At 39.5% G+C, this 12,189-nt stretch overlaps 1 non-coding gene across 1 annotated transcript; it reads right to left on the minus strand.

Annotated features, from left to right (window-relative positions):
* Positions 1-11,622: 11,622 nt before the first annotated feature.
* LOC141645612 (small nucleolar RNA R71) lies at positions 11,623-11,729 on the minus strand. The gene has a single exon (XR_012545090.1). It is a non-coding gene; the product is annotated as a small nucleolar RNA R71 (small nucleolar RNA).
* Between the last annotated feature and the right edge of the window lie 460 nt (positions 11,730-12,189).

The following is a 12,189-nucleotide window of genomic DNA, read 5'->3' on the forward strand; positions in this document are numbered from 1 at the left end:
TTAATTCAATTAAGTATATGAACAATCCATTGTATGTAGATGTGTTAGTCAAGAATCAAAAACCTATTTGATAATGAATAACTTTAATCTATACTCTTTACAAGAGATCCTTAGCAATGGTTCATATGAGGTTTTAGAAGCAAATTCATATTTGTCTTTAGTTACGATGTTTTAATGGAGATTTTGAAAACTCGAAATGATATCGTATATGAATTGTGGTAAAGAAATAGAACAATATGATAACGGAATAATGAAAACAAAACATTTATCGTTATAATAACACTTGTAAATAACAAGTAAAGCATTTACATAGTGACCTCTACCCAACTATGATAAATGATTCCAAGATCCAAATTCATATTAACTTGGGGCACGGTGTGCCGAAATACCCTTTATTAATATAACTCGGTGGATTAACTCTTTAATCGATTCTACTTTTTGAACTCTTGGTCGATAAAATTACATTAATATTTATCTCTAGCCCGAAACACATCCGGAAATACGTCGTGAATACTTTCGTTGAGTTCAACCCAAATTTCGAATAAATGTGTCCATGATCCAAACTCATATCAACTTAGGGCACGGTGTGCCGAAATACCATTCATTAACATTAATTCGGTGGATAGACATTTATCACCCACTTCCCCTACGTAACAAGGTTTGTACCCCGGGATGGCCGAGTGCACTCCCTCGCGAAATAGGTTTTCATGGTTTCTACTATTTGGTAAGGCTATGTCTCAATTGATTATTTTTGGCGAGAGGTCATGTCAATTTATTATGTATCACGTTTTAAGTGAACTAAAGCGGTGAACTACGATAATTATAATTGACACGGTCGATATACTCGATTAAATGATAATGCATGTTTTAGTTATGGCGATTTAGCGATGCATGCGACATATAAATAAAATGCAAAGCATAAATTAAATCCTAGTATGGCCTTCCTAAAATAGAAAAACTATTTAACTATTAAATATTCGGAAACCAACTCCATTGGTCCCTTGAACTTCGGTTATGGCACGCTTCTCGAGGTAACACCGTCTTCAAGTAACGCCTTCTTGAATGACACCGTCTTTAAGGAACTCCGAAATAATTAAATTACATAATTTCCTATTATACATTTGTAATTAAAATAAAAATAAATCTATTAAATTACAAAACGGTGATACGAGATCACAATAAATTACAACCGAATCAATATCCCCATACATTTCGGGTAATACCGATTAAAAACTAAGGCCATACTAAGTAAAAATACATAATTCAAAATTACATAAAATAAAATTATGACAATCATAAATAAAATGCAGCATTATAATATGTAAGAACATGCCCAATTTTATGCTAAATCACCTTTAAGGAGCCAATATCGTATATTAATCGGTTTTTACGGATTTGCGTGATTCAACCTTTTAAAATCACAATAAATTACATAAATTCATATTTATGCACAATTTAATTAACCTAACCATCTTAGGACTCAAAATTAGTCTCCACTAACCATTTGACTATAATTAACTTATATTTCATAAAATTGTTCATTAAAGGACTCCAAATTACAACAAAATGCCATAAACTTCAAATAAATCACAAAAATTTCAAATAAATTTGAAATTTGAAATTTAAACTCATGAACATTCTAGAAAAATACCATGTCACTCATAATGTTCAAAAACTTTGGTTTAAAAATTTCGAAAATTATCGGGAAAAACAATGTTGCGGTTTATCGGATTTAACATTTATAATCATAAAAACATGAGAAAAATTATATTCACCAACTTTTCAATTTTAGATCTGAAATAGATAATTAAATGCACCATGTGACGTTTTTCCTTAGTCATGAAGTATATTTTAGCAATTTTTCACTAATTAAGTCACTATTTATGCTATTTTTCATCAAAAATCCATAAATCATGCATGAAGGCTTCATTATATCCTATTATTTTACACACATCTTGTAAAATTGCATGTGACAATATACTAAATTTCTATGACCATATTCGAAATATTTCTCATATTAACCTATTTTTCATTTAAATCCGATTTTTATCATGAAAAATCCATATTTCGAGCATAAAAACTCAAAAAAATCTAAACATTTCCAGATCATCTAAAAATAATATATGTGAAAACATATCCAAAAACCACTGGAAAATTCGAAGTTTAGCTAATTTTCGTCCAAAAATGACATTTTTATCATAAAAATCACATTTTAATGCCAATATTAAATAACATGAACAATAAAAATCCGTAAATTAACCAAAATATCCTAAATACATTTTAGGATCAGAAACTTTAACATGCATAAATTATTTTCGTGATATATCATAATAACATAAATTTATAAGTTTTATATGTTAATCGTATAACTCGGAAAAACAATAACCGATTTGCATGCAAACAACCTTATGCTCTTGATACTGCTTGTTAGAAATCTATATCTCATTACTTAACATATTCATATATGTTCTAATGAATTTAGTCATAAAATTAATAACAAATCTTATGCATGCAAACAATAATAAAATTAGAGAAGAAATCGTTTTCTCACCATATAAATTTCGGTCATCATATGGGCACCAACAAGATCTCCTTCTTGTTAGTTCTTGAGCTTTCCAATAATGGACGAACATTCAAAATCCCAAAGTAGAGATTCTCCTCTTGATTGCACCCAAGACTATCCTTATCCCCACTAAATAATATTAACTAGATATTAGTTTAGTAGTTTACCTTAAAATTGATTACTAACACTCATATATTACATTATTAATTTTTGTAATATTTTTGGAACAATTTGAATCAAAAACTCATCTTTTTGATGAAGAAGAGGATGAATATATGAGAGAGAGAGAGAGAGAGAGAGAGAGAGAGAGAGAGAGAGAGAGAGAGAGAGAGAGAGAGAGAGAGAGAGAGAGAGAGAGAGAGAGAGTATGCATGAGAAATGAATGGTGGTGTAAGAATGATAATAAAAGGAACCAACACTACTCAATTAAGAGTAGTGAGGCCGGCCAACCCCATGCCAAAAGAGCATCTTTGCTTTTCTTTTTCTCTTATCAAAAATATAGGTGTGTAAGAAAGTGGTGTAGGTTGTAAGGCTAGTCAAGAGTAGCCATGATTACATCTTATTTTATCTCTTAAAATAAAACAACCACAATCCATCACACATCCACCATTTCGGTCCACTTATATAAAATGGACTACCATTTTATTTTGTCAATTTGTCATTTGCCACACAATATGTCTCATGTAGTATATATGCTACATGTTATTAATTAATTTTAATGCATATTTATCACATAAATATCATTTTATGAATTAATTAAATTACATCCAATAATTTGACTAGTGATACTTGATCACATAAATAAAATGGGTCATGTAATTATAATTCACAATATCTTGTAATTATAATTAACCATTCATTCCTATTTCTATTGTTTCTCAAACAATAAATAATTTTAGTAAGAAAGCATTTTATTACAAAAATAAATCTTATTTAATCTCATTACAATAAGTTATTTATTCTCTCTCACAAATCGAATTGTTCAATTTTAAGGAATTGATCAACCTGCATCGTCATACAATTAATCAACTTTATAGATAAGGGCATCATCCTTTAGGTGTGACCTTAAGGGATCAACTGCCCACCACCGTCCCACGACAGTAACGACAAACTCTATCAAGCCAATCGTTACCGATTAATGTTGATCAGTTGACTATATAATTGAATCATCCCTTACGTATTCTTTATATGAGATTTAATAATGATATTTAAATCATGTGATCGCACTATTGTTGAGGACACATTTCTCAACAATTGGTTCATCGGGAGCGGGTACATCGGGAGGCGGTGGTGGTGGAGATGAGGTGAATGAGGAAGAGGAGCAGCAGCAGCAGCAGCAGGAGTGATACTCCTATTCTTTATCCTTGTGTTTAGTTGATGATAGTCGTCGTTAGATTATGGTAGTTGTTGGTTGTTAGAACTTTTATTTTCGGATTTGTATGGTTGGCCATAAGGCCGGATTTACTGGTATGACTTTGCTGCAGGATTTTGGGAGTCGGGAATTTATTCCGACTCATGTTATGGGACGATTATGTATATACATGTGGTTTATGACAGGTTTCAAAGGTATTTGACCTGTAGGTACTCGACAGAGTACCCCATACTCGGTCGAGTAGCTGCAGGTATGACAGAATTGAGGCATTCTGATCTCAGGGCTACTCGATCGAGTAGCCAAGATACTCGATCAAGTAGCGGGGCACTCAATCGAGTACCACTACATACTCGATTGAGTAGCACTGTTACAGGAACTTTTCGAAAATTAAAATTGTTTAAAGGTTATATAATTGCATGTTTGATGTTTCGCATGGTTAATGATGCTTCGTAACACCTTTGAACCATTAATTCCATATGTTAGAAGTCGCGCTTGGGTTTTATATGCATATTTGTAACAAGTAGTGAAGTGGCGATTGTTTCTTGTTGCTTTAATATTACATCCGCCATATTTACTATCTATTCATTGGAGATACATATTCTCATGCACTTGTACACATGATATTAACATTCTTTCTCGACAGCGACTAGTTATTCGGGTGGGTTCTGTATGTTTTCTAATTTAATGAGTATATGATTAGTGAGTAATGTCCGCAATAAATAATATGGTTTTAATTTATGTTACGATGCAAGTAATAAGTAACATGTTTGGTAAATAGTTGGTGAACTTCGGGGACGAAGTTCCTTTTTAGAGGGGAAGAGTAATGTCGCATAATAAAAAAAGGCTGATTTTGAAATTATGTTGTTGTTCGTTTATAATGCTTTGTTGTTTATTTACAAAATTTTCTATTACTTCGGCCACATTGCGTGTATGAAGTTGTAATTGGTTACCTTAGTTTGTTGAGTTATTTATGCGTCGAAGTGAAAGTTGATAGTCGTGGTGCCATGTATCGTAATTGTTTCGCGTTGTTAAGTAACACGGTAGTATGGTCATACGGCATGTTGATATGAGATACGTTTCGCGTTGCTGGTTGTTGCTAGGTGAAAGTGTAAGTTCGTGGTGTGTTGAGTATTTCAAGTAGTATCTTGTAAGAGCCGACCTATATAGAGTGACAGTTGATGATGATGACATAAGGGAATAGTATTTCCGGGGAGTAGTGACCTGTGTCGAAACAGGAATGATGTTGTGGTGTTCCCATAGTTGGTGTATTGGACCTGACCCAGAAATCCTCGAATCTCCTTCTCGTTCCTAGGCCGAGGCGTTTGCTGAAGGGCTTTGATTTTGGTTGGATCAATCTCAATGCCTCTTTTGCTGACGACATGTCCCAAGCGTTTTTCGGAGGTGACCCCGAATGCACACTTCTGAGGATTTAGTCTCATGTTATATTTCCGCAGACGAGCGAAGAATTTCCGAAGGGCGCTGATGTGGTCCTCCCGTTCTTTTGATTTGACAATCATGTCATTGACATACACCTCTACCTCCTTATGCATCATATCGTGTAGGAGAGTGGTAGCGGTTTTTTGATAGGTTGCTACGGCGTTGATGAGGCCGAAAGGCATGACCGTGTAGCAATATGTACCCCACTGTGTAGTGAATGTTGTCTTGTGCATGTCTTCCTCAACCATTTTAATCGGGTTGTACCCAGCATACCCGTCCATGAATGATAGGAGGGCATGTTCGGCGGTATTGTCCACCAGAATGTCAACATGTGGCAAAGGGAAGTCCTCCTTTGGACTTGCCTTGTTCAGATCCCTGAAGTCGACGCAAACCCGAATTCTTCGGTCTTTCTTTGGTACGGGCACAATGTTGGCCACCCAATCAGAGTATTCAGACTTTTTGATGAACCCAGCCTTGAACTGTTTGTCTACTTCTTCCTTGATTTTCAAGGCCCATTCAGGACGCATCCGGCGTAGCTTCTGTTTCACGGGTTTAGCTCCGGGTTTAATGGGTATCTGGTGCTCTGCAATTTCCCTGTCAATCCCGGGCATATCTCTGTAGGACCAGGCGAACACGTCCTTGTATTCGTGTAGGAGGTCAATGAACTGTTGTCTTTCCGAGGGGTCCAGGGTTGTCCTTATCCTAAGTTCTTGAGGTGTGTTGTCGGTTCATACATTAATAGGTTCGGTCTCCTCAATGATGGGGGTTCTGGTTTCTCATTTGTCAAGTTCTTTGGCTAGGTGAGGTGGGTAGTCACTCAAGTCAAATTTCTCTTAGTCATTCAGAATTGCATTGCAGTTAAATTGAGACGAGTCATAAGAAAACTTAGCGTTCATTAAGTTGACACGAGCGAAAAGATCAGAAAGGACAGACATCTTGTGGTCAGTTAGAGGCGACACTGCAGAGGAGGTGGCCCCTGGAACAGGCTCCAGGTTGTCACCTTTCATGGGAGTGGGGGTGACCCTAGTAGACTCAGCCTCTGAATCAGCCACGACTTTGTGATAGAACAGCGGGAAGGGGACCTTGACTGGGACATCAGGAGTGTTAGGAGCTACGACGAACTCTGACTCCGACTCAGACTCAGATTCAGATTCTCCTTTGCATCCCTCCTTGAACATAGGGTCTTCTCCAGTTGTGATCTTGAGAATACGGCCTTGGCGATCGGTCCACTTGACGGTCTTCCTCCAGCCCTGTGTAGCTTTCTCCGGGTCAGTGTTGGAGATCAAGGCGGTTGGGTCAAATTGGTTGTCCTTCAACGCGATGTTGATAATGTCCTCATAGTCGAGGTGCTTGATGTTATCTTCTCCAAAGAGGAGAGTGACAGCTTGTCCGTCGAGGCATGGCGGCGGCTTAGACTCGGTTGAAGCAGTTTCGGTGTTGTCGGGGATAAAGTAGCAGTCCTAAAAGACTTCCACACCCGGGTACCTGGCCTTGGCCACAGGGTCATAGATTGGCTCCGGAAAGCCATGGTAGAGCTCTGATTCTCCCTCGGGAACAAAGTATCCATTGAGGGTCAGATAATAGGGACGGAGGATAACTCCGTGCTTCTTGCGTTTTCGGACTAGGAGGTACATCTCCTGGATATTTTCTTCGGTAGGTTCATATCCCAGCCCAAAGGGAATGTTGGGGACCTTAGCCTGTTTCAAGGGAGGTAAGGTGCTCTTCAGTGGATTGAGGGGTAAGCCCGGGAAGTAACCCTGGCGCATCATGATACGGTTGACTGTGAGGTTGGCAAACAGGTCACAATCAAAGGGTGTTGATTCATCAGTTATGGCATTCACAGCTTGGAATCCCCACATTTCATTATCATCCTCCTCAATGGCTTGGGAGGCTACTCCCTTTCTCATGACGGCTTTGATCGGAGAAGTAGGAATTGTGATTGTTTTCCCATTGAAGGGGACCCTGATCTTCTGGTGGAGAGTCGAGGTAACTGCCTTGACGACGTGAATTCAGGGACGTCCCAGTAGCATATTGAAGGAGGCGTCAATGTCGACCACCTGAAAACTGGTTTGTCTTTCCAGTGGTCCGGTTGCGAAGGTCAGAGTGATGAGCCCCGCGACGAGTGCCATCGTAGGCGCGTACTCCTTGGTTCGTTGGGACCAAATCAGCTTCCTTAATACCCAGCTTGTGAACAGTCTTGAGGGGAATGACATTCACCACGGATCCGTCATCTACAAGGACCATGGGCACATTCTTCTTGAGGCATTGTACGGTGATGTACAGGGCAAGGTTATGATTGGCTCCGAAGGGAGGGATATCTTCGTCAGAAAAGACGACTGGGTTGTTCAAGTCAGGGGCGTCCCTTGTCATGTGCGCCACTATTTCTTCAGGGGAAGAGGTGGAGGGCACGGTTAATTTTCCCAAGGCCTGTAGCAAAGCCTGTCGATGCTCAAATGATGTCGCGATCAGTTGCCAGATTGATATTTCGGCTTTCGCCTTCTGAAGCTGCTTGAGGATTGAATTCTCATGAGCTCTTGGTTGAGTGTCTACTTCCGGAATGACTTGGTCATTCGTTGTTGGAACGACCAATGGATTGTTCGGGTTCTGATAGGGGCGTCCGGACCGGGTAAGGTGGCTGATCTCTTTCACCCGTTTCTCTTTTTCTGGGACAAGGTAGACATCTTCAACGTCGTCTCTCCAGATGCCGTTGATTTCAGGATCTCGAAGGCACCTTGGAGGGGTATTTCTTGGTGAGTAGTTTTTGTGAGGGATATTTTTGTGAGGGTAATTTTTGTGGGGGTAGTTTTTATGGGGGTAGTTTCGTGGGGTTGATTATTGTGAGGATGATTATTGTGAGGGTGATTATTGTGAGGGTGATCATTGTGGGGTTGATTATTGTGAGGTGCATGCCAGAATGCTCGCGGGGGATATCCGTCCTGGTGTGGGTAGTTTTGGGCGCTCGGGGGACTCTCCCTCGGGCGTGGTGGTGGAGGACTGAAAATAAGCCGACAGTAGGCATCGTCAAGTCGGGTGATCCTCTCGGAGAGACTGGCTATGGCTTCCTCAACCTGTTGGAACATAGTGAGCATGGTAACAGCACTGAACACAAACAGCCCGTCCGAGGGATCTTTCTCCAAGGCATTCACCTCGTCATCAACTGGCAGGATGAGGTGTGAGCAGTCCAGAGTTGGCTCATCGTCGGAGATGGCGTTGATCCCCAGAGGATTTGTTTTGTTGTTTGGCTTAGTCGGCGGGGGTAAAGGCAAATCCCCTTTCTCAATCATGTCTTGGATGATGTGTTTGAGTTTGAAGCAGGTTTCGGTATCATGCCCCTTCCCTTGATGGTACTGACAGTAGGCATTGGGGTTGCAGAAGCCGGATTTCATAGCATCGATCGGATCCGGGGTGGGTCCGATTGGTTGTAACTTCCCCTGGTCCATGAGCCTCTTCAGAGCACTTGCGTAAGTTGACCCTATATTAGTGAACACTCTCTGGGGGCGCTCAGCTCTCTTAGTAGATGGTTCAACGAGGTTGACCTCACCGATTTTGTTTATTTGGCCGTAAGGGCGGGATCCGGGTGAGGTGGATCCTTGGTAGCCTCTGCCAGTAGTCTTGGCCAAGACACCCTTCCGGAGGTCATCTTTAATGCGTGTCCCCAGAATTTGCAGATCCTGGAAGATCTTGATATTTTGATACCTTAGTAAGTTGGCATACACTGGGTGGAGATTGTTGACGAACTTTTCCAACAAAGTTGATTCACTCGGTTTACTGACCAATTGAGTACTTGATGCGACCATAATTGGCGCATATTTAGCCCCCGAATTACCATTGTTTTCATGCTTTTTAGTGCCTATTTGGGTCATTTCTTATCTTTAGTTCTTTGTTTTGCATATTCTTTGAGATTTTGATCCCTTGGTAGGAAAGGAGTAAGAATCTTGCATTTTCATGGCAAAACAAGGCTAAATTGATCATATTCAATGACCAAGCATCAAGGAGAGACAAGACTAGAAGGCCTTTATACATAGCATAGTAGAAGAGCATTGTTGAGAAAAGGATCCTTGAGTCCCCAAGGAAATCCCCAAGGAATTCATGAAGAAAAGGGAAGAAAAAGAAGAAGGAAAGTCTTGAACTACAATCCGAACGGATTGTAGAGAATCCGTCCGTCCTCGCCCGTCCGAGCGTCCTCACCAGAATCCGCTCGGATTCCCCATGCCCAGTCCGAGCGTCTTGTTCCTTGATCCGCTCGGATCGTCCATCCCAGATCCGGCCGTCCCGACTCCCGGCCCGCACGGATTAAAGACAAAGACACGATTTCGTTCTTCAAGCTACGAAATGAAGAAGCCCTTCTCTCGGACAATCCCGGAGGCTCCTTGCTCAACTTAAAAAGTGTAATTACTAGTTTAGCCCTTAGTTAACCCTAATGCATCCTCCCTAATTTTCACTATAAATACCCCATTAGTCTAATTAGAGGAGCATGTTCTTCTTATCAATAATTAGTGTAGTTAATATCAATCAAATCTCTCTTCAATATTGTAATCAAATATTAATCAAGTTTTAATCCAAGTTTTAGTTCTTTAATCTCTCTCTTGTTCTTACTTTATTTTGGGTAATTGAAGATTATTTGGGTTATTATTGGGAGATTGACAACCTCTTAATCTAGGATTCAAGTACTTCTATTATTCTTGCTTTATTATTGGAATCATTAGTAGGTATAATCTCTTAATCCCTTTTTAATTATTGCTAATTACTTTCATTTATTCATCATGTTTCATTATGTTAGTATGATTGACAACCTTTCTAGCATGATCAATATGATAATGAGTGAGTAGTCTCTTAGCTAGGGTTTAATGGGTGATTAGGGGAAACCAACATGGGGAATGATTCATGCTTAAATTAATATGCTTTCATATCTTATTTGCTTGCTTGTTTTGATCTTAATACATGCACATGTTATATTTGATGAAATGCTAAGCCTATGAATCCTTGCATTTACTATCATCTTCTATCCTTTCAACTTGACTTGTAAGACATAACCCAACTCGAGTCTTGTTAGACCATGCATGTGTTAAGTAGGGAAGATTAAGTCGACTTGTAGGTGTTGTACAATCCAAGAGATTCGGCTCCGGGTCCCAAACTTTCCTAGGATTGTAAGATATAACCCAACTCAATCCATCACAACAATAATTGCTTGCTTATAATTTGAGAACATGTTTGTATGATCATATCCCATGATTCCCCTATGAACCCATGACACCCTAGTGCTTTTAATCAATTGTTTACACCCTTATTTCATTTATCTTGTTAGTTTATTTTCATTGCTATTTTAGTTTAGTAACCTTCTACATCAACCCAATTTGTGACACCCCTAGACACCACTAGTTACAATAGAATCTTCATTTCAATACCCGTCCCTTGGGATCCGACCTTTACTTGCCTCTTTACTAACTGTAGAGTTGTTTGTGAAGTATAAATTGTGTTTTGTATCGACCATTGACCAACGACCACATATGCTTAATTGTGAACACCAAATGGCTCCGATCAAAAATGGCGCCGTTCTTGGGGACGGTGTTTAATTGATTTAAGATTTCTTTTATTGTTTTTAGTTGTGTCTTTTTCACCTTGGGAAGTAAAACTCCTCAAGGTTTGTTCTAATTGTTTTTGAGTTGTTTGATATTTTGCATGTCTAGAAGGTTACAAAGAGATTTGTTACCTTTTGACCGTGAAATCGAAAGAACCTTGACGAATAATAGGAGACTTGTTAGGAGGAATTTGGGAGGTGTTGGTGAAGTTGTTCAACCCACTAGTGAGTTTGTCAATCCTTTCGCAATAGAAGGAGAAGAAAACCCATTAAACAATACCACACAAAATCCACCTACAATGCCTAAATTCTCGTCACACTCTATACCCACCAAGGAGGATCTACCAAATGGTACTCCTACCCCACAACATCTTACCGGAAACTTTATTGCCAAGTCCGCCTTCATTCAACTAGTTGAGAGGAGCCAATTCAGGGGAATGCCTAGTGAGGACCCTCATTCTCATATGGAAACATTTTGTGATTATTGTGAAGCTATCTCTCAAACGGGCGTGACTCAAGACCAAATAAGATGGGTCTTATTTCCTTTTTCGTTAATCGGCACATAAAAAGCAATGGTTGAAGGGCCTTGATAAGGCCACCCTTGGAATAGATTCTTGGAAGAAGCTAGCTCTAGCTTTCTACAAAAAATTCTACCCACCGGAGAAGACCAATATGCTAAGAGCTCAAATTACGGGTTTTAAGCAAAGGGATGAAGAATCTTTGTATGAAGCTTGGGAGCGGTTCAAAGGTATTTGTCGCTCATGTCCTCACCATGGACTTAGCGAATGGTTTTTAGTGCAACAATTTTGGAATGGTTTATATGAAGATTCAAGGAACATTCTCAATATGGGATCAAATGGAATGTTCACCGAAGTTGATGACAATCAAACATGGAACAAGATTGAGGAAATGGCGGTCCATAATTCGCAATATAGTAGGCCTCGCAAGGCTACTAGAGGAGGAAAGTATGAAGTGGACACCGTTACTCAATTGGGTGCTCAACTTAGTGCTCACATTGACACAATCAACTTGAAGTTTGAACAAGCTATGGCTAGACTCGAGGAAAGCTCAAAATCATCAAAGCATCATGTTAATGCCATGACGGCATCCTCATCAATCCCAAGCGGGATATGTGAGAATTGTGGAACCTTGGGTCATGACTCAAGCGAATGTAGGGGAACAACCGAACAAGTCAATGCTTTCCAAGCCTACAAAAGTGGTACCCCTTATTCAAATTTT

The sequence above is a fragment of the Silene latifolia genome, chromosome 2 (assembly GCF_048544455.1).
Source record: "Silene latifolia isolate original U9 population chromosome 2, ASM4854445v1, whole genome shotgun sequence".
Classification (NCBI taxonomy): Eukaryota; Viridiplantae; Streptophyta; class Magnoliopsida; order Caryophyllales; family Caryophyllaceae; genus Silene; species Silene latifolia.